Raw genomic sequence first — 24,343 nt, forward strand, 5'->3', positions numbered from 1 at the left:
ATTTATAGAAAAATCCCTGTTTCCCACTAGTCTGTCAATCGAACTTCCATAAGTGTGTGGATATATTTCTGAGCTCTCCACTCAGTTCCACCAGTCTATTCATCTATCCCTGGACCAATACCACTTTATCATAAATATTAGATTTTTATAACTCTTAATACCTGGTAAGGCAAATATCGTCTCTATATATTTCCTATTATGGGATGTTTTGACTATTTTTGTTCTTTGTCCTCTGTTTACATCATAATTTTTGGCCAAATTTCAAAGTAAAAACTATTCAGATTGAATATATGGATCAATCTGGGGAGAAGCAGTATTTTTATAATACTGAGTCTTCCCGTCTATGAACCATGGTACATCTTTACATTTATTTAGCTCTTTTTTAATATGTTTCCATAGAGTTTCACAGGTTTTTGATGTTGTTAAGGTCTTGTGCAACTTTGGTTAGATTCATTTGTTGGTACTATTGCAAATGCTATCTTTTAAAGATGTACATATTTCAACTGTCTATCCTTTATGGAAACTTAATTTTTTTTTGTATATGTGTGCACTTTTCTTCTTAATTTTTAGATATTTCCTCCTGGCTTTCATCCAGAAACAAGGTTTAGATGGCTAATTTTATTTTCTACTCCTGAGAGGTACAATTTTATTTCTAGTTTGCCTGCTGACGGTGTAATTTTCTAGCTCAGGTTAATGTGTGGAATCTCCTAGTAGGCGTCCCACTCTGAGAGATTTTTCTTATGTCTTCATTCTCTGTGAGGCCGTGGAAAGTGAAGTTCAGAGTTATTTGGGTTCAGAAGTTGCCCTTGGGGTAAAGGTGAGCTCTGGTGCTCTGCTTACCATGTTGGACTCTTGTTTTCCCTTAACTTTAGGTCTCTGGAGAATTCGTACCTTCTTGCCAATTTGTCAAAGCAGTAAAATAGATACTCATATTTGTATTTACTTTTACTTACTTTTAGTCGAGAGTCAGTTAGGTTATTTAGTCTACCGTGTTGCCAGAAACTGAGGTACAGGCACTAACACATATATATGATTAAACACCTTCAAAAATACCTATAATAATTCTAAAAATAGTTCTCTGTAATTATTTTTAAAGGCTTAATTTAAATTAGTTCAATTGCTGTTTTGCTATCAAGAATTACAAATCTTTTTTTTTTTTTTTTTTTTTTGCGGTACGCGGGCCTCTCACTGTTGTGGCCTCTCCCGTTGCGGAGCACAGCCTCCGGATGCGCAGGCCCAGCGGCCATGGCTCACAGGCCCAGCCGCTCCGCGGCATGTGGGATCTTCCCGGACCAGGGCACGAACCCGTGTACCCTGCATCAGCAGGCGGACTCTCAACCACTGCGCCACCAGGGAAGCCCCAAGAATTACAAATCTTGATAGCAAAGTATTGTCACTCTACCTACTTTAACTGGTTACTTTTTTTTCCCCCTCATTTTTTTTCTTACTTGGCTGTTAAGTCAATAAAGTGCTCTTAGGCTTGTGGTCAACAAAGTTATCTTATCCTTCTTGTTAGATGGATTGACATTTAAAAAAATTCCACTCAGCCTCCTAACACTATGGCCCATATTTTACACTCTAAGTCGGTGAGAGTTGATGGTAAACTTGCTAGATCTTGCAAAGTCAAGTTGTCTCTGATATAAACTTTCTTCCCTTTCTTGACAATTAATCAACAAGTGGCCATTGAGTTTCCACCACAAATCTGTTACATGATAATGGCAAGCTTGTTCTGATAGCCATGGGGATTTTGTTTTTGTTTTTACATCTTTATTGGAGTATAATTGTTTTACAATGGTGTGTTAGTTTCTGCTTTATAACAAAGTGAATCAGTTATACATATGTTCCCATATCTCTTCCCTCTTGCATCTCCCTCCCTCCCACCCTCCCTATCCCACCCCTCCAGGTGGTCACAAAGCACCGGAATTTAAGAAAAAAAAATGTCATGAAGAACCTAGGGGTAAGACAGGAATAAAGACACAGACCTACTGGAGAACGGACTTGAGGATATGGGGAGGGGGAAGGGTGAGCTGTGACAGGGCGAGAGAGAGGCATGGCCATGGGGTTTTAAACCAGATTTTCCCCAGAGTGAGAATCTGATTAAACAGATCTTCTGTGATAGTGCTAACTCTGCCCCTTCTTTCACAGATTCCCTACAGCAATTTCTCAGGGAGACTGGAGGATATAGTTAATTGCTTTTTCATATTTCTCCTCTGTGATGGTAAAGCCAACACATAAAACATAGAAATAATAATTTAAGCCCTAAAGAAACCTCTGGCAATTCAATGAAGAAAAATTCAAAATTATTAATTCATTTTAGTGCATTATCATTATAATTAACATTAAAATACTTAAAGCAATATCCCAATGTATTAACTTCCTTTTTCTTGAGAAGTGAACATTGGCCCACAAGGTATCATATGTAGGTGTATAATCTCATCATTAGAGATCTGTCGTAAATCTTGTTCTATAACTTCAAAAAATCTGATAAATATGTCTCATGAAGTAAGTATTTGCTCAGATCATTAAAACACTGCCCTTTTGAGTGGTCGATAAAGTTAACTGATACGTTTTCTTAAATACTTTAAATGTCATTAAAAATACTTATGTTTTAAAGTAACTGATCTCTGCTGTTGGTAAAGAAAATAGAGATAAGGAGATAGAAAAAAAATCCATTATTTCATTTCTCAGAAATAACCACTATAACATTTTCAAAAAGTTTTATTACAAAATAATTTCAAATTTACAGAAAGTTTTTAAGAATAATACAGAGGACTTCTATGTACCCCTCATCTAGATTTTATATGCAGGGTATAGAAATATATATATATATATAAATATATATATATTTCTATACCCTGCATATATAAAAATCTATTTTTTATATATATATATAAATGTATATATATTTACTGTGTTTTTCTGAATCATTTTCTGATATATTTCCTAAGAGCAAGGACATTCCATTACATAACTACAATTCTATGATGAAATTTGGGAAGTTTGGCATCAATACAACATCCTGATTTAAAATGCAATCCGTATTCAAATTTTGTCATTTTTTTCAATAATGTTCAGTATAACAATTTTCCCCTGATCCAGGGTTCAATCAAGAATCATATATAGAATTTAGTGGACATGACTCTTTGGTTTCTTTTAATCTGGAACATTTCCTCAGCCTTTCTTTATATTTTATGACATTGACATTTCTGTGGAGAAGAGGCCAGTTGATTTCTAGAATGAGTCTCAATTTGTCTGATATTCCTTAAATTTGAAAGCGCTTTGAAAGAGTTGTATAAACTCACTGTCAGCCCTGCCTCCCCTTCTCTCTTGAAATCCTAATTTACTCTGACTTTTGTCCCTACCATTCTTCCAAGATTGCTTTTATTCAGGTCATCAGTGATCTTCATGTCACAAAAGTCAATGGCCTTTTCTCAGTTCTCCTCTTGTTCAACCTTTGAGCAGAATTTTTTTTTTTTTTTTCTGTACGCGGGCCTCTCACTGTTGTGGCCTCTCCCGTTGCGGAGCACAGGCTCCGGACGCGCAGGCCCAGCGGCCATGGCTCACGGGCCCAGCCGCTCCACGGCATGTGGGATCTTCCCAGACCGGGGCACGAACCCGTGTGCCCTGAATCGGCAGGCGGACTCTCAACCACTGCGCCACCAGGGAAGCCCTGAGCAGAATTTGATAGAATTTATCTCCTCCTCCTCTTTGAGGATATCATACTTTTGCCACTAGGCTTCCTTCACATAGCTCTTTCCTTTATCTCTTTGCTCAGTAGTCCCTTCTTCTAAGTTTTGCTGGACTCTCTTAAGCTTTCATTCCCTAAATGACAAAATAGTATATGGCTCAGTCCTCAGACCTCTTTGCCTTCTACACTTATTTTCAAGGTAGGTTCACCTAACTAGAACATGGATTTAAATACCAGTCTAAATCTATAAAACCAGCCTAGAATTCACTCTTGAACTCTAGATCATGCATCCAACTTTCTACCTCCCATTTGGAACTCCTATAGGCATCTCAAACTTAATATGACCATTACCAATTTCTTGATAATTTTTGGAAAGCCTGCCAGTCTTTTCACTCTACTCAGAATAAAAGTCAAACTCCCTTAGAGGGCATTACATAACATGGTTTCCCATTAATTTGCTTGTCTCGTCTCCAACCTTCTCTCCTTTTACTTACTCTATCCTGCCACACCAAGTACACTTGTACCTTGGGACCTTTACACTTGCTGTTCCCTCTGCCTGGAATCCTTTCCTCCAGAAACCTACATGACTTATTGTCTTATTTCAGGTTTCTGGGCAAATAATTTCTTATCAGAGAGGTGTTTCTTAAACACCTTAAATAATATTGAAATGTTCCCTGCACCAGCCATATCACTCTTTATTCAGTATTCCTGTTTTACTTCTCTTTGTTCCACTTATTATTATCTTAAATACAGCTTTTTCTCTCTATCCCCTCCCCTAGTAGAATGCTAACTCCACGTGCATAGACATTTCGCTTTGTTTACTCTTATACATACAGCTCTTAGAATAGTCATTAACTCATAGTAGGCATTCAGGAAACATCTGTGAGGTGAATGAATATCCTTTCAGATCTTTTCTATACCTAGAAGTGTCTATTTAAAAATTATTTGGATAATGCGCTCTCTACGGTTCTGTCAATTGCTTTCTTACTTAGTATTATGTCCTGAACATCTTTCTACGTCACCAAAAATAGATCTAAATCATTTTCCATAGCCTTAGAATATTCCATTGTATAGAGGTGGCATAGCTGATTTATTAAAACTCAACTGATGGACAGTTGGATTGTTTTCAATTTTTTTGCTATATCAAACAATGCTGCAACTAATAACCTTATGTTGAAGTCTTTTGTAATGCAATTTGTCAAACAACTATTGAGTATCTGCTTTATGCAATTCACTGGTCTGAGCAATGGGATGGGAAAGCAGAGACAAATGTGACATGGTTTCTGCGTTCAGCGAGCTCATGACCTACTCAGAGAGACAGATGATGATAAATAAGGATGATATATCTTAGAGAATTATGAGTACTGCAAGACCAGTAAAGAAGTACAATGTGGAATTCAGGGATAGGAATTACCAGAGATAAAGAAAGAGGTAGAAAGACTTTCTGGAAGGTCTATATAGGTCTATATAGTTAAATTGTGCTTTGGTAAATGTTTCATTCAATTGACAGAGGGGCTGGGGAGGAGAGAGTGCAACAGTCAGAGGATGGTGGGAACTATCCTTGGGTAAGTTAACTCTCTAATTTGGCTAGAACAGAAGATGGGTGAGTGATAAGGCCAGAAATGTAGGTTGAGGCAGGAGCATATGGCAGATAAAAAATCACTGTCAACTCAAAGGACCCAGAGATAGAAAATATTATAGAAATGGATCCACTTGACTTACCTATCAGATTTTTCATTTTGGGGAAAACAGTTTACCTGGGCTATCCCGGCCTGTGAGAATTCAGATTCATTATTTCTAGATATTCTGGTATTTGAAGAGAAACTGAAAAATTTGTCTTTTTAAAAGATAAAAGTTCCTGACTTTTAACTGCTGGCCATCAACTCATATTTTTTCACAACCTCTTTTTGTGAACCACAGAACAAAATAACAACAATAATAATAAAACTCCCAATTCACTCACTCCTAATGGGCCATATGTATCCTGCAAGTCCCCAGTTTGTAAACTCTGCCCTGAATAGACACTGTCTACTAATACGGTGAATTTCAATCTTTTGGACCTTGAACCACAGCAAAAAATTCCATTCTACATTGAGACCTAACATGCACACACATGAACATAGATAAATGAAGCTAAACTTTCTGAAAACAATACTCAATCCTAACAATTTACTTAACTGAAAGGAAAGCACTCTGATCTAGTCTACTTCGATCTAGTCTATTCTATTCTAAAAGGAAATGTTTGTCTTGACCTACTAAATTAACTTCAGGACTCACAATGGTTTCAAAACTTATTAAAACCACTGTCCTGACTATGATAATTCTTTTGCCCTCTAAATCTGTGTTATCTTGTAATATCGCTTAAGAATTGCCTTCTCAGGTGCTTAGAATTTAGGGAGCCAACTAGAACATAAATAGCTCTGGGCAGGATCTGCTCTTTTCTCTTAGACCCACAGGCTCAGCAAATGTAACATATATTTGACTCTTGGATGCTGGGACTTGGGCCTTTGAGGGCCTCCACAAATCGGCTTTTATATTCTGAGTCCCAGGAGCTGTGGATCTGTAACCCTATTATTTAGCTGGAGGAGATGCTCAATGGATATCAGTTAAGAAACTGTTTGTGACTAACTCAGCCAGCTCCCCTCCAACAATGTATCTATGAACCTCAGCTTGAGAGTGAGATCCTCATGACCTCAAGGTCAAATTGACTCAGCTGACCACTCCTCCAGCTCCTCCCTCAACACCTGTCCAGGTCCCGATTAGTAGATTCACTATGAAGGACGAGTCATAAAGGACCCTACTATTTTAAGCTCCATGTGATCAGAACCCTTCCCGGTTACTAAGAAACACAAATGATTTTAGTTGCCTTGAAATTAAATGTAGCCTAGAACACATCAATATTTGTCAGGTCACATTGCAAATGAGCTACTGTATTCATAATGGATGTGTCACCATCATAAATATGACACAAGGGCATTTTCAAAGAGATGATTATCCACTCTGATGGGAGAGAAATACAAGCTTAAGAAATTAACATTCTCACCACCTCCTTGTCTCTCTTTGCTTTGCATTATTTAGGGATCTCTGGTGACTCGATTGAAGTCCTCCCTGCCCCCCGAAACCTGCAGAGTACAGAGCTTTTGGAATATACGCCACCCTGATATCAAAGGAAGGAGCCCTGTTGGAGGAATTGACATTTCCCCTCTCATCTCTGGGTTAATGGAAAGACCTGTATTCAAAGGTACCTTTATCTCAGCGGGAACACCGCAAGACATCTTTTGTTTTGATTTATATTGGTTGCAGGTACATGCTGGATCAAAGCACATGAGAATGGGAGAAAGAAACCAGATGCATAGTTGATCCAGGGGGAAAACTGAACTATAGGACATTTTACTTCTTTGTTTAGCAAGCTGTATAATAACTGGCCAACATTATTTATTATTATACTATTTATATTTTAAAATTTATTATAGCATTTATTATTTATTCTTATTATTTATTATTGAGCACTCGTCATACACAAGACCAGTGGTCCCCAACCCTCCTGTTCATTCAAATCTCTTGAGGGGCTTTTTAAAACTATAGTTGTCCTGGCCTCACCCCCAAAGGCTCTGGTATAATTGGTCGTGGCTGGGGCCCAGACAGCGGCACTTTTTAACAGTGCTAAGGTGATTCTAATATGCAGCCAGGGTGGAGAACCACTGTATTAGATACTATTTAAAAATTTTTAAATTATTAGCTCTTTCAATACCCATAGTAAGTCTATAAGTTGCTATGATTATCATTATCCTCAATTTTCAAATGAGAAAATAGAATTAAAGAGAGTTAAGCATCATTCCTATGAGTGTACAGGCTAGTAGGGGTGGAATCCAAATTTCTCTCCAGGTATTTGGATTCCAAAATGCAAAGCAAGTTTAATGCAAAGATCAAGGGCAAGAGAAACACTTTCTGCCAGGTGTTTGGGGCAAGAGTCATAAAAAGATGACTCCAAAGGAAGACAAAAAGGTGAAGTAGAAAGTTTAAAGCATCTGCAAGCCTGGCTTCATGGGTGTGCAACCTGTACATGGGCTCAGAAGGGTCCCATACTTGGTTTAATGCTCTGTGTTGCTGTCTTGGAATTCTTAATACATTTTGAACAAGAAGCCCCACATTTTCATTTTGCACTGGGCTCTACGAATTGTGTAGCTGGTATGGGTTTGATGAGATAGGTGATTGCTTCCCTGGAGTGATTTCAGCAATTTCAGTGAAGTAGGGACCATCTCCTTCTTTGGGAGCACTTTTCCTAGAGCTGGAAAAGCAAACGTCAAAGGCATTGACAAGGGAGCCATAGAACTCTGAGTTGCATGCCCTCCCTAGAGGCAAGGGGCCAGAGTGAGGGGGTGGGGCAAATAAAAACAGCAGATGCTCTAAAATATAGGTCCTTCCATCTTTCTAAGTAATAATCGCTAACATTTATTGAGTGTTTTCTATGTTCTAAGCACTGTTTTATGTAGTCTGCATGCATTGTTTCCTTTAATCATCACCACTCTATGAGATACATACCATCATTTTATCCCCTTCTTATGGATGAGGGAAATGAGATACAGAAAGGTTAAATAACTTACCCAAAGTCACAGAACCATGTAAGAGGAGGAACTGAGGTTTTAACCAGACCTGTGCACCTCCCCACTACACTGTGTGGTCCCTTAGAACATAATGGATCAATTCCTCTGTGTTCACCTGAGCTCCTGACCATTGCACTCTCCAGAGGTGCTCCTTACCAATCTCCTATCTCATAATTCCCTTACATGGAGGGAGTCAGGTGTCACAGGAAACAAAAAGTTCAGGAATTAGGAGGCTCCAGTTCTTGTCCGGTTTCATCCCTGCTGTTTACTGGTCAGATAACTCTAAGCAAGTCATTTTATTAAGTTCTTTATTTTTACCCCATCATCACCCATTCATGGGACACTTTAAATGCGCTAGGCACTGTGCTCCTTTCTTGAATTTCAATAGCAAATCAGAATAGGTCTCTTCCCTTTTGGAATATGCCTCATTCTGAAAAGGGATTTGAGGTACTTAATTACCAGTTTCAGTTTCCCTGCTTGTTAAAAAGAAAGCAGATGTGAACTGAGTTGTGGGTGGGAGTGAGGGGAAATAATAGCTATTTAAATTTAAAAATGGAAGGATTGTGATTGCAAATATGGATTGCAAATATGATCTGTTATTACATGGATTTCCACCCCTAGACAGTTTGGGCCACTTACCGAGTTCCCAAGTGCGACTCGTGATTACATGGCCAGCTATCTCGTCTCCTGTTTGAATCCTACACTTACTTTAAGACTAAGAGCAAATCCCATCTATTTCAGTTGATTTCTTTTTCTGGAATTCTTTAAAACCAAACCATAACAAGGATGGTGATTCTAAGAGTAACTAACCTTTATGGAACACTCACCATGAGCAGATGCAATGACAGTACTTATTGGATTAGCTCATTTAATTTAACCCTTAAAACAACCTAGTGAGATAGGTACATTTTACAGGTGGGAGGACTAAAGCTAGGGAAGGAGTACTAATCCCAGATACTATTCCAAGAGTCAGGATTCAAACCCTGGGTTTGAATGGATCTAGTGTCCAGGCTCTTAAACACTGCTGTGGTCAACCACTTATTTAGTATTTCTATTACTACATAAATATATATTATATATGCATATTTACATTCATACAAATATTAGTATTTACCTCATATTATTTTTGCATGTTGATATACCTCAACTTATTTAGCACTTAACTCAAAATATTATTGTACATTGACTTAGAACATATGTCATGTGTTAGGCTTCCAAGCCCCTAGAGAAAGCTATATTTTAGACTTAATGTCTTATGCAGCATTTTAAATCATGTCTTGCATGGTGTAGATACTAAAACATATTGACTGACCAAAATCCAAATGGAAAATATACAATAATACCTAACCTCAGGTCAAGCAAAAAAATCTATAGAATAGTTTATATGAGACCATAATTTCCCTTGGTTTGACATCAATTCTTTGTTCCCCAAACTTCTAGAATTTTATTTAGAAAGATAAGTTTGTTTCCTCCCAATGAAAGAGTGGTTATTGAGCATTTTTCCATATCCCAGGTATTATCTAAGTGCCCTACCTGCCTTAAGCCACATAATCTTCATAAACATAGTGAATGTATTGCACCTTTCTGCCTGGTTTACCCTTAGGCATTTACATTTACTCCTTGTAACACCAGTGCTTCAGGGGAAGCAAACCTGTCTCCAGCTCCAAAATGAGTCTGATTTGTCTTCTATGTCTTTGATAATAATTGGTGTAGGAACTCAGGCATAAGACAGCCAACCATTCCTGGACAAAAGAATTGGTTCAGGAAATGGCATATGACTCCGTGTAAGCAAAGGAGACAGGATGGGATGTTTGCTGAGGGTATTTGGAAAACAGAAAGCCATGGAAAAAGATGGCTTGGCTGTGGGCATGTCATCGCAGACTGTGGTAGCCTTTTCACTACCAGCTCAAGGATGAAGTCAACGGAGAGAAAAAAGGAGGGACAGGAGAATCACAAAGAAACAGATTCTGTGTCCTGGTTAGTCTGCCCTATCTGTAGGACTTTTCATATGTTGAACCAATAAATTACCTTTATCAGTAAAGCAGACTTGAAATGGACGTTCTGTTCCTTGTCTCTAAAACCATTCTATTACATGAGTACTCTGTTATGTTACATACCAGTATTAATATAAAAGGATACAACATGAATGAAAATATGTAATAATAGAAATACATATAACATTTGCAGAGTGCTTAATGTTTTAAAAAGTGCTTATTATGCATTTTAATCTCATTGAGTTTCTATAAGCCTAATAACAGGTTACACAGAAAAGATTGCAGTAGTAGTATATCTTACTTAGGAGATGTGTTCTAAATATACAGGGGTAAAATTGTATATAGTCAAAGTTACCTTTTTTTTTTTTTACTGGTACACGGGCCTCTCACCGTTGCGGCCTCTCCCGTTGAGGGGCACAGGCTCCGGACGCGCAGGCTCAGCGGCCATGGCTCACGGGCCCAGCCGCTCCGCGGCATATGGGATCTTCCCGGACCGGGGTGCGAACCCGTGTCCCCTGCATCAGCAGGCGGACTCTCAACCACTGCGCCACCAGGGAAGTGCTCAAAGTTACCTTTGAGAATACCAGCCTTCAATATGTACAGCTCAGTCAGTTTCTCCTTTCTCTCTTCCACCATTCATTCTAGCAGTCAAAAATATTTACTGAGCACATTCTATGTGTCACATGCTAGCATGGAGTCATGACAAGTTCTCTGATCTCATGAAAGTTACTTCCTAGTGTACGAGAAAAGTATTAAATAGATAAAGAAGATAATTATAGACTGTGGTAGTTTCTAGAAAGTTTGGGATTATCGAGATCAACAAAGGAGCAGGAGACTTGTAGTGAAGTTTGTCAGGGAAAGCCTTTCTGAGGAGGTGACTGAGCCCTGAAGGATGAGAGTGTTGACAAATGCCCAGGGGAGCATTGTAGACAGAAGGAAGAACAATAATGACAGTCTTCAGCTGTTTGTGAGTAACAGAAGAATAGTCTACCTGGACAGTAGTGAGTGATGGAGAAAGGGGAGAAGATGAGCTCACAGAGGAAGGTGATCGTTAGAATACGCAAAATCTTTTGGTAGGGTGTGGTATGGAAATTGAATTTTATACTGATGGAGATGGAAGGGAAAACCAATGAAATGCTTTGAGCAAGGTAGTGGCATGCTCTGATTTGAGGTTTTAAAAGAATCATTATGATAAGGGCTAAGAGAGCAAAATAAACCAAGTTAGGGAACAATTGAAGTTCAAAAATGTTATAGTAGTGTGTGATGGGGAGAAGGAGAGAAGTGGTTAGAAAGGAAATGTATTTTGGAAGAAGAACTGACAGAACTTGGTGATGTTTGGATGTTAGAAGAGAGTAAAGGGAAGGAAGGCATCAATGATGACACTTCAGCTTTTGTCCTAATCACTTGGGGGTAGAAGGATGCCATACGCATGGACAGGACTACAGTACAAGCATTAGAATGAGGACTGAAGAGCTCTGTTGAGGACCTATCAAGTTTGAGGTGCATATAGTGGGCATGTTATTGTGCAGTTGAGAAAAAAAAAACACAAAGTCATATGATAAATAAGTGGAGAACCTGAGCTTGAACTTAGGTGTGTCTAGACACAGGTGGCTCCCTTCACCACGAGCCCGCATGATTTTAGCAGTGATTTTAGACCAATTGAGTTGTCTGTAGATTATCAGACACCTCACAAATAGTAATGAATACATGCTTACAAGCTTCACAATGGTAGCAACAGCTTTTAATTGTTTGTGAGCATCTCTATTGACAAACCCCACAGAGTCGAGAAGGGAATGTCAATAGCGCTACAAGGCTAAGTTGGTTGATGGGATGAGTAGCGGATATTTCCTTCCTTGGCTAATTTTCCTGTCCTTTGTGTATCATCATCACCAGTATTTCAAGTGCGGAGATTCCTTTTGCCAGATAACTACAGAAGCTGTATATAGTAGTTGTGGTATACCACAGAGTTTGATACAAGAGCATGTAACTAGTAGGTAAAGTCAGATAATGATACAAATTATTTTTACCTGGCATTTGCCTACTACAACGTTATTATGCAGAATACCATTCCGTATTTTAATCTTGCTGTGTTCTTATATAAGCCTGGTAAGTTAGGTTATGCAAGCATTGTTACGATTATTATTATAGTAGAGTTGCATCTTATTTGGCAGTTGGGTTCTAAAGTACAGAGGCAGAATCTTGTGTGTAGTCAAAGTCACCCATGAGAATTCTTTCAGAAAGTCCAATACAGCTAGTTTTCCCACAAATATTATAATTCATTGGTGTCTGTTCCACTTACAGCTGGTAAAGTGGATGGCTTCTCTTTGGGGTCATGCAATACAGCAAGTTGCTCACTATTTCTTCCTTCCTTTTTCTTTTCCTCCCCTTCTCCCTTCCTTCATTCCTTCTATAGATTTTATGGCCTCCTACATGACAGATATTATTCTAGATACTGGAACTACAGTGATGAACCAGAGAGATAAATTCTTGACCTCCTGAGGCTTACAGTCTAGCCTACATCCTGAGAGGCACACAGGATGCAGGAACAATGGTCCAGGCCCCCAGAATACACAGCCATTGCCATTAATGGTTAGCAAGACTCTTGCACTAATTAAATTGTTTCTCTCTCTTTGCTGGGCTCTTACATTTGAATTTGCATAAGATAAACTCCAGTCAGACACAATTCTGTATTCCCATAATATATGTGAAGAAATCGTCTTCGAAAGGTGATTTCTTAAAAGCCTGATTGTAGTAGAATAGGTTTTGAACCTAGGTTTTCAAAGTTAAAGTCCTAAGTTTTACCCCCATGAGCATCTTTCCCTCTCCTTTATATCATCAGTCTCTTGGGCCTAAAGTCTGTGCGTCGCCTTGTCCATCCTAACCTCTTGTGTCCCTGCTCTTGCCTTTTGTTTACTGACTTTTCCCTGCGTAGATATGAATTTCTAAGTTTTTATTCAGTCTTAGCCTCACCTAGAAAAGAAAGAAAGGAAAAGGTTCTTAATGACTTCATTGCTCAGTCTTTTGCTTTTGAGAGCCTTGACTCTTGGTCAAGATTAGTCTAGGCATGGCTATTCAGTAGGAAGGGCCTGACTTCACTGACTGACATCTTGCCCTTCCAGCTTCCCCGGAGATTCCATTATATTCCTACAAACCAGGTAGGGGACTATCATTGTTACTGAGGATAAAAATATTTAGGTGAACGTCCCTTTGCAGAATCATTTATCTTCCATTCCAATTTATGCAGTACACAGGGCTCTGATCCAAAAAAACCTGATTTATTAGGGTTTCTATTTAGGACTGTGTTTAAAGACACTATGCCCTACATTGTGGGATTGTTAAAGTAAGAAACACCCATATAATTAAATTTGGAGTAGACAAAAATGGTGTGAAGGAGGAGAGAGAATTGTCTAAAGTACATTAATTTCTTACCGTTAAGACTTTGGAACCTTTTGACTGTGTCATGCCAGGTTGTCCTCTCCTGTTACTGGGTGAGTGTAGAAAATTTAAGCGATGTCTCTTCATTTATCTGAATGTGCTGTATTATAGAGCTGCTTTAAATGTTTTGGAGTAGTTGCCACTGCAATTTTATGAAATAATGACTTGGTTTAATGTCATGCTGGTACAGTCAAGTTTTTACATTTACCTGATGTAAGGTATGAAAGGAAACAAATGATTACTTACAAACCTTTCATGAGTTAGTTTTTAAAAATAAGAGAGAGAAAATGATGAAGTCTCCTGTGAATAGAACAGTATCATTGGGTAGAAAGAGTACTGAACTGCTATGCCCTTAATTCACTGTGGAACCTTAAACATATTGCCACATTTCTGGGCCTTGGTTTCTGTCAAAGTAAGTAATGTTAGCTGCAGTGGCAGACAGCCTCAACAGTTCAGTGATTTAATACAAAAAAGTTTCTTTCTCACTCACCTCAGTCTAAGGAGTGTGTGTGGGGAGGTGGCTTTTGACTTTTCCATGTTGTGGCTCCACCGTCTTTAGCACATGGTCTCAAATTACTATTATTTTGAAGTTTTAATGGTTAACACCATTGCTCTCATAAAATTATTCTTTGCTTGTAGGATTTTTTTCCTCTTTTCTTTTTCCTACCACACTGAATGAGTACAACATTAACTTGGATAATAATGGAAGAAACATATCTCTTTGATACTAAATTGTTAGCTTCCAAGAAAATGCTTAGGCTGTAACATGTAACATTTTAAGCTTCTTAATTATTTTAAATAACAAATATAGTAACATTTTAGTTTGATGATTCCAGAAGTGTTCTTCACAAAACCTCAGCCATAAAAACAAAGATGTCTAGTTGATTCAGAAGAAAAAGTTATTTTTTTCCAAAAGGCATTTCCCCAAATTTCTTTATGGAATTACAATGTTTTTTTAAATTCTTCTCTCTTTTCTTTCTCCTCCAAGAAAAGCAAACTGAAATTCCAAGTATTACCAAGTATTTTTTTTCCTTTAAGTAGAATATCTGCCAACATCTTGAGGAACACATTTTGAATAATGCCAGTGGAGGAAGTAGGAAGAATTAGAGGACTTTAATAAAATATTGCAAAGAAATTTAAAAAATGGTATTTGGGGTGGAATAATCTGACAAGTGTGTGGGACAGACTGGTGAAGGATGGGACCAGAGAGGCATGCAAATATATTTGAAGTCTTTAATTAAAAAACCCCACAAAAACCCAAATACAAATAAGCAAGTTAAAAAAAGTAAATGAAAACCAGGGACTGTTGCATCTGCTATTTCAAAAGAAAAATGAAAAAAGAAAAGAAAAAAAATAAAAGGAGTGAACAATAGTGCGGAGTGGTGAAAAGGGGGAAAACAGTATATAGACTACAGGAGGCAGGAGAGCAGGGTGATTAAAGGGAATAGTGTTGAGTCAAACATGTTGGGATTTATTTCTTGGCTCTCCCCTACTACCTATGGGACTCAGGGAAAGTGGCTTCACCTCTCTGACCCTAAACTTACTCACCTGAATACAGAGGCATAATTACAATACCTACTGCATATTGTTGTTGAGAGGATTAAAAAGCACATTGCAAGTGCTCATAGAAGACCTTGTGTTACCACTTTTCTTTCTTTTTTTTTCTTGAAGTATAGTTGGTTTACAATGTTGTGTTAGTTTCAGGTATACAGCACAGTGATTCAGTTTATATATATGTATTCTTAATATACATAATATATATGTATATTCTTTTTCAGATTCATTTCCCTTATAGGTTATTATAAAATATTGAATATAATTCCCTATTATCACTTTCCTTATTGAATTTGGATTACTTTAGAGAAATTTGGAATGAAAAATGAATTTTTATTATAAATAGGAGATTTAATTATTAAAAACATTTTTTTGGAAAAATTATGAAGCCCCATTCTTCAAGCTATTATAAGTAGTGAATACATCATGATTAATAAAAGGTTACTATGGTTGAAGGGAGAAGTCTATCTACTCACTTTCATTCCTATCCACCCTGAGGTGTTATTCAAAGAAGCAGTGTAGAATACCAGGAAATCTACAGTTTATTCTTTGAAAACCATTGGATAAAAGTAAACCACCAGTGACGCTTTTTAAGATGAACCGTGAGAAGCTCGTGGTACAAGTAGAAGATCCGTTTCCCCACAGGCTATGTCTAAGTAGAGACAAATAAACATATCCTAACCAATGTAAAGCATATGGAACCCCCCAAAATCTGAATTCCAGGGCTAGAGAGGAGAAAAAGCGAATGAACACTCTGCCTGATTACTGGTTTTAGAATTTACTTGCTTTAGGGCTTCCCTGGTGGCACAGTGGTTGAGAGTCCGCCTGTCGATGCAGGGGACACGGGTTCGTGCCCCGGTCGGGGAAGATCCCACATGCCGCAAAGCGGCTGGGCCCGTGAGCCATGGCCGCTGAGCCTGTGCGTCCGGAGCCTGTGCTCCACAACGGGAGAGACCACAACAGTGAGAGGCCCGTGTACCAGAAAAAAAAAAGAATTTACTTGTTTTCATTATTCCTAACAAAAATTTAGTTTTCATAGTAGTTATTATAACTTTGCAGGGAAGGTGTTGGGTCTTATTCACTATGAGATCCCCAGTGCCTCACTCAATACATGCCACTTAATAATGCTCAGTAAATAGCAGAGAAATAAATGAATGATGAAGCAAGTGGATAAAGGAATGAATCTTTGCATGAAAGAGGCCAGTACACATGGAAGTACATAAATGGATATGAAAAAGAAACACTTAAAAAGAAGAATAAATCCAACTTGGCTACACCTAGATGCACTAAATGAAGGAACGGAACTTCCTGATTTGTAAGAAACAAAACAGCTGAACTATGGGATTTTCTTCTGGCTTATAATTCTACATTTTGTGAGTTCCAGCATTCTCTAACTCTTTAAGCTTCATTCCAGACTGCATTAATAGTAGTGCATTTGATAGAAATTTGGAATTCAGGAGGGAAAGCCCATGTGGAGGAGACGATAAAAGAATATACTTTGAGGCCTATGTATTGAAGATTGGACATTGAAGCAGAACTACCTCATAGACAGCTGAAGATATGGGACAAACTAGGGTGTATAAAGATTAAATGTTGTAGTTCTCAAGTTCCTTTCCTCCAGGACAATGTAGTTTTTGGTAAGGAGCAATCTGCTAGCTGAGCACTTTTGGTATGCCCTGAGCATCAGTCATTATATAATACAGAAGACATGGAGAGCACTGGTTAATTGGGTGAATTGATTACATGGAGGTCAGTGAATAGAGAGTCTAAAGTAATGATAATGATAATAGCTTACATTTACTAAGCATTTACAGTGTTTCAAGTACGTTAGTATTTTCATGTATTTATATAGTCCTTCCAGCGCTTCTGTGATTAGATCAGGAATCTGTGAACTTTTTCTGTTAAGGATCATATGGTAAATATTTTAGACTTTGTTGACGATACAATCCCTGTTACAGCTACTCAACTCTGCCCTTATAGAGGAAAACAGTCATAGATGACGTGTAAATGAATGAGTGGATTTGTTCCAATAAAACTTTATTTGCCAACCCTGGATGTAGGTCAACACCCCCATTACCGTCTTTTAATCTACAGAGTCAACTCTGTCTGTCTATACCAGAGCCCATTCTCTTAATCACACCATTACATTGCTCAAAGTAGGCTTCAGAAAGAACCTCAACAAAGGAATGATGGCTGGATTGGAAAGAAAAAACTGGTATTTAGACACAGGGAGACCAGATGGCAAAAGTACAAATATGGTCCACCAACACTAAAATGAGGGAGGTGAAGCTAGCAATGGCTGGGAGAGAATGGGTATCGTAGGGATAGAATCCCTATGAATTTCCAGCTGACTGGATACATGACGGTGCACTAGGACTGGGAATGCAAATGCAAGGGTTGCAAAAGTATTATATGAAAACAGGTCCTGACATTGTGCTTGTAAGCTGTGGCTATTAAGAAAGAGAAAGCATCACTTCCCCAAGATGAACCAACCTTACCTTTATGAATCAAAACACTGCCTTACCCCAAGCATGAAGAAAATACATGGGGTATGACCATCAGTGCAAATCTCCTGAATAAACTCCCTGTCCTACCAGAGCCTCAACACTGCCCAGGGCAGGGCCACTTCCCTTCTGGAACTGGCCCTGACCTAAATCACAGATGTACTTGGCTAACTGCTTGGCACAATTGCCCGGAGGAACTCCCTGTAAATCCACGACAAACTATGTCACTCACATAAACGCTCTTGCAGCTAGAGATGGTTGACAGGGCCTAAAAAATACCTTTTGCATGTTTTCAGATTAGTGCTTATACTTTTGCTGTCAACGTTGCCCACCTCTGAGAGGTGTCACAGAGTCTGTTCATGGCTGAATGCCCAAGATTTTTCTGTTCCTTTCATTGGAAACAAATCCTTTTTTCCAGTTTCCTGCCTTTTGTAGCTACATGAGAGCCTTAGCTAGGGTCTACATTGATTCAGAGCTATTTATTCCCACGATTGTCTCCTTAACTTGATTGTAGGCAAGTTGAGGGCTAATGGCAGGGCAGTATCTCCTTTGTTCTTCTAGTCTTTGTGTTAGCACATAGGGGGTCTGCTGGTTGAATCCAACATCAGATAATAAAGGCCCTGGACATCTCACGTGGATACAGCAGGGAGACTAGGGACTATAAGAGCTCGTGAACAAATTTTTAGAACCACAGCAGTAGAAATAAAAATGATGTTTAAGTTTTCACAATATCTTTACATGCCAGAGGAATATGAAGCTAGGCATACTTCCTTCTGTTGATAAAAGAAATACTTGGTAGCAGACATTTAAAAATTTTTTAGTATAAGTATCTAAAAAGATTTCAGCTGCTCAGAAAATATAGAAAATAAGGATGCCACGGAGGTAGAACAGACATGATTACTCTCGCTATAGAAGCTGAAAATGCCAGGCACTCAAGTTTCCAGTCTGCCTTACAGCTCAGGCATGGGCTAATGACAGACTTGGTAAATCAGGCTGCTCACTCCAGGCTTTGGGTAGTTTCTTAGTTTTGGATCTCCCTTGAAACCTGGAAACATGGTTTTTGGTTAGTTTGTTTATTTGGGGAGTAATCCCTAGAAGCTCAAGGGAAGGAATAGGAAAGAGAGAGGGGATGGAGGAAAGCCCATTAAAAGAAGTGTTAATGAGCAGATTACAGCTATAAACAGCTGAGTCTCAATCTTCCTGACCACTGTTGGAAGAATCTTCTAGAAAGCAGGTTAGAGGAGCCTCAGTGAGAAGCTGGGCTATTTATCCACCAATTTCTATACATCATTGGTTGAGGCTTTTCCCTATGCATGGGCTAAGTGAGCTCCTGGGCTCCAAAGAAAGTCCCAGGAGGCAAAGTAGAAAGACAAGAGAGAGATGGGAGATGACCAACGAGCCACGAATTGTCTGCTGTAGTGTCAGATCAACTCAGAGCTGGGTGGAGGGGATATGGGGCAGGGTGGGGCATCAACAGCAGCTGCTCCTTGTTGGGACCTAGATGCCAAAAGAACAAAACAGTAGGGGAGTCTTCTGTGGTGATGAAGCCCTGGCTGAAGCGCTCAGACTCTTGGATCAGTGTTGGTACCCAGGGTAGAGTGCTAAAGTAGTCAGTGATCTACTCTGAGTTCATTTCATTCAATCCTCAAGACAGCTCCTTCACATCAGGTGAGGAGGAAACAAAGCCTTAGGGAGGAAACCACAACTTGTCCACAATCATACAATTGCTATTGCAAGAAAAGATGTTCCCATTCAAAACGTGCATCATCAATAGTCAACAAATGGTGGCTTCTCTTAAAATTTAGAGGAAATTAAGAATGTTAAAATAATACTGGTAATGATCATCTCAGCTCTTTGTAGAGCACATGTCAGTGTGCTTTCTTAAACATCTTGTTGACTTTGCTTCATTCATGGGGAGGTAGTCCTAGTCTCTTTTTACAGATGGGGAAACTGAGGACCCTATAGCAATAATTTGCCCAGGAAGCTATGGAATCAATTTCAGTCCAAGTGCAAGTTGTCTGAGTCTCTACCCAGCATACTTCTGTGCTATGCAAACAGTGCGGTTCATTTCCCTTGTAGGTGTATGCCTCTCCGTATTCAATTCCCGTGAAACCTTTCATGAGGTCAGAGTATCTGTTTGCAGAAGTTTTGAAAAACCCCACTGTTGCAAAGGTAAACACAAAACCTTAATACATATTTCAGTCTCCCTAGTTGCAGGATGGAGTTAGCAAACAGTTGATATAACCACCTGCCATTCTCTGGAGAGAAGAAAGATTTAGACGGGATGTGAAATCTGGGGAAATGGTTCCATAGAGAATTAAGACCCTTGTAAAGGAAGTCTCTGGTTGTTACAACTGGATATGTATGAGTATTTCCTCAGGAGTTAAAAGACAACAAAATTAGATTTTACAAAATATTTTCCTAGCGACGGTTTGCTGATCTAGACATTTGGATTTTGTGTGCTTTCTCTCATTTTGGAAAGACTAAGGGTGGAAGTGAATGGCATTCCATATGAAATGTTAGAAATTTTGGCTGTACACAGTTGTCCCCATAACCTACCAAAATGTGCAGCTGTGCCACGGCAGGTGATGTAAGGCTGAAGGATGGAATGGGCCACTTTAGAGTCAGTTCTTTTTGTCACCAGCCCCCAAATGCACTGAGGTGTGTGCAGTTTTCAACGCACTGAAACCCTTGCGTTAATTAAGTCATGACCTTTGTATATTTGACCATTTGGGTTTTTTTCTGATGCTCCCATGATAAAAATGAATGTGAGAAATAATTAAATTCCAGGCCTGGATTATTGGACTGTCAGAATCTGATAACAAGAGAACTCCTCTTGGGTTTCTTCCTGTTACAAATATATCAAACCAAAAGGGGTGAGAACAGAATAGTAAAAGAAAACTGTTATTAGAAACTGGTATCAAATAATGTATGCATAATTGCTCATTTGAAATCAATACATTATACAAAGCACCAGAAGGTGATGCTGTGGGCTGGAGAAGGCTGTATCAAGATGAATTTTTACACAGCACACACATGCTGAGCAGTACGGGACCATTCTTCGAGTTAGCGTTTTCAGTTATCTGTTACTGCTTAATGGAATACACCAAACTCAGTGGCTCAAACAAAAACCATTTCATTTATTTGCTCCCACATCACAGCTGGGCTGCTCCACTGGGGCTCTAGACTCTACTTGCGAGATGGCCTCAGTTACACCACCGGCAAGTCGGTACTGGGTGTTGGCCGGGAGCTTGAATGGGGATCCTGGCTGGGGCCTCAGTTTTCTTCGACATGCATCTATCCATGTGATTAGGTTGGACTTCTCCCAGCAAGGCAGTTTTAGGATAGTCAGATCTGACCTGATAGCAGGCTACCCCCAGAGTGCAGAAGCCGAAGCCACAGGCTTTCTTAAGACAAGTACAAAGCAAACACATCATCATTTCTGCTACATTCTGTTGGTCACAAAGTGGGTCCAGGTTCCGGGGGAGAGGACTACAAATGCGTGTGAATACCTGGAGTATTGTTCATTAAGGGCCATTAAAGTCTACTATTGATACATTAGGTCTGTGTATTATAATTTAGGATCAATTTATGTACTTTCCTTTGGGAATTCGATTTGTGTGCAAAGATGTGAAATCGATGCCCTGCCTTAATGACCCAGGTTGGAGTGTGCAGCTATCCTTGTAGGCTAGGGAAGGATGTGAGTTGGGGAGAGGTGTGGAATTGGACATTTATGAGATGTTGAACTAGCACTGTCTGACAAGCTTTTTAAAAATCCACAGTATTACCTGTTCACAGGCATAAAATGCCAGGAACAATATGAAACCTATCAACTATAATACTAGAAATAAATATTTAGCATAAATTATTTGGATAATTCCCCCATTATGCTTTCAAGCAATGGAGATTTTAAGTTATTTGATTTAAATACATAGTACTAAATACTCCATTTCTCTGGAAGAATTGTGGAAACTTGGGTAAAAATTTCAGCATACCATTATATAGCAGGTACACAGCATCCTTTCTTCTAGGTGGGGAACAACTGTGACCTAGGAGTGGAGGAAAATCTATTAAAATTCAGACTTAAGTATTACTGAATATACCCCCATGAAACATAGTTATCCTCACCAGCATCATTAACATTTGATAATTTGTTACTTAACTTTCTGGAAATGTATCAAAGTTAGGGTCTCTACCCTTGCTAATGGGACTTTTAAAAACACGTCTTGGAAGTTTATAACCTAAAGCAATGTACCCATTGATCAAAGTTTCTGCACCTACAAGTTTCATGATCATTTTCATAATGAAGATTTCTGCCTGATGTTAATTTCCCTAAGGACTGCCCAGTTTCTTAGAAGGGATATTTCCTAATTTATATACCTTGTTAGTGAGGGCTCTGTAACATCAAGGAAGATAGCTAAGCACTTGTAGCCTGAGTCATGAGAAAATGAGGATAGCCAGCAATTATTGAGCATGCTCTCTCTCTGCCACACACTGTGTTAAATTATTATTATCACCATCTCCATATCACTTTTCTTTTCAAAAGAAAAACTGAAATACAGAAGAACTAATTATGTAAATTAGCAGAGCCAGGATTCACATCTTCACAGCTTTCCTTCTAGATCTAAATGGTGAACTATTAGGGGACCCTCTGCAAAGGCACACCTTTCTAGAGCGGGGGTTCTCAAGTGTGGTCCAAGTGTGGAAGGGCAGAATCTTGATCCTACTTCAGATCTACTGAATCAGAAGCTCTGGAGGCAGGGGCCCAGCGATATGAGCTTTCTGCCTCCTGGTGATTCCAGCACATGTTCAAGCTTGAGAATCACTTATTTTGATATTCACTTCAAGAAAAATGCTATAAATCACAGGTTTTACTGTTTAATGCTATCACTCCAAGGGCTTCTCAAGGAATCTACTACTCACCAAAGATCAGCGTACTTCAGAGAAGTGACCCACATCCAGCGAACATTCCAGATACGGCTTGACTAAAGGATCTTGTCTTTCATATTTGGCTTAGAATCTGAATTTGCTGTATTTCCCAACTCTCCACTTGAGTCTTCAGTTTCCTCGTATTAAAATATAGATAATGATGTTTGCTTTCTTCCCTCACAGAAATAGTCTAAGAATTAATGAGCTATATTAAACTCTTTCAGTTCCTGGAAGAAAGGCAGTATGTAAACACTATATTAATATTTTAAACAAGTTAACTTTTTCTATGTGAATAACAGTCTTTTTTCTTTTGGTGATCAAACATGTTGTTTTTTCCCCAAAGAATTTTTTGATTTTTAAAAAATTTCTTCTTTAAAGGCACCAGACAGATATCTTTCTCAACACCAGGGGAAGAGTATCAAGATGAAAAAGCACTTTTTCTGAGAAAAGCTGAAGTTTTAAAATTCCTGATTTCACTGGTGGTAAGAGGCAATGTGGTGATACACCAGGAACCCTAGGTTAGAGATCCAGTAATGCCAAGTTTAAGTTCTTTCACTTTTTAGTTTTATAAACTAAGGTGGCCTCTTCCTCTTTCTTGGCTTCAGTTTACCGAACTGTAAAAGGTGACAACATAGCACAGAATTATAGAGTACAGACCCTGGCTTCGAAGAACTAGGTGTGAATCCTGACTTGGCCATTCACCAGCTGTGTGACCTTAGGTTAGTTATTTACCCTCTCTGATCGTTCATCTCCTCATATGTATAATGAGAATAGCGATAGAATTAAGTGAGGCAATACATTTACAATGCTCAGCTCAGTGCCTGGCACTCAACAAGAAGTGCTGGCTATTGTGATCAGTAATAAAAATTCACGTGTAGACTAGATAATCCCAAAGAGGCCTCGCTGCTTTGGAATTTTAGGATGCCTTTTGAAGTTTCTCTCAGACTCTCCAGTTGCTTTCTTTCCTAGGAGTCAACATTCATCATGTATTAACAGAGCACTTACTATGGGCCAGGACCATTCAAAGGACTAGGGCTACACTGAGCACAGATAAAAATCCTTGTCCTTCAGGGGCTTACATGCAAGGGGGAGCTGGCCTTTCCTGAACTCTTCGGGGGGCGTAGGAAGTACTCAATACTCCAGTCTTAGTTCCCTTGAATGGAATTTCTTTTTTGGACTGAAAAATCTTCAACACAAACAGGAAAATATTTTTCTTAGCCTTCAAGGAGATAAAGATTTCCCTTTGATGAGTGTTTGGCTTATTTATTTATTTTTATGAAGGAACGGCTTACCTCTCAGTGATGTGTAAAGAATTGTGGGAAGGAGGTGGGTGTCCCTACTTCATCTTGCCTGGATTGAGAGAAAATTTGATAAATTAGGGTGGGTTGGGAGGGAGGGAATAGCAGCTTGATTAACAGGGAGCAAAAGACATTTTGAAATCCATCTGTGTAGCTGCCAATCCCTGTTTGCAGGTTTAGAAGAAAGGGATTTTGAAATGTAGCTACCTGTCTGTGTAGGGGAGTATTCATCTATCTAGTGGTTTTGGGAAATTTGAAATGATGCTCTTCCAATCTGTTGGGAGGAGGATGTGTTTAAGCCTCTCTGGTTTCAGACAGAAAATCTTCCTCCTGATGC

At 38.9% G+C, this 24,343-nt stretch overlaps 1 protein-coding gene across 18 annotated transcripts in view; it reads left to right on the forward strand.

Moving 5' to 3' along the window:
• Positions 1-24,343, forward strand: part of TAFA1 (TAFA chemokine like family member 1) — a 955,756-nt gene that overhangs the window by 153,397 nt on the left and 778,016 nt on the right. For 17 of the 18 annotated variants that reach the window (XR_013830279.1, XR_013830280.1, XR_013830281.1 and 14 more), the window contains one exon: positions 6,767-6,929. The exons of the other annotated variant lie outside the window; for it this stretch is intronic. The gene's annotated coding sequence lies outside the window, so the exon portion shown is untranslated. The remainder of the gene's footprint in view (positions 1-6,766; positions 6,930-24,343) is intronic. 18 annotated transcript variants of the gene reach the window in all.

Source organism: Stenella coeruleoalba, assembly GCF_951394435.1.
Source record: "Stenella coeruleoalba genome assembly, chromosome: 10".
NCBI lineage: Eukaryota > Metazoa > Chordata > Mammalia > Artiodactyla > Delphinidae > Stenella > Stenella coeruleoalba.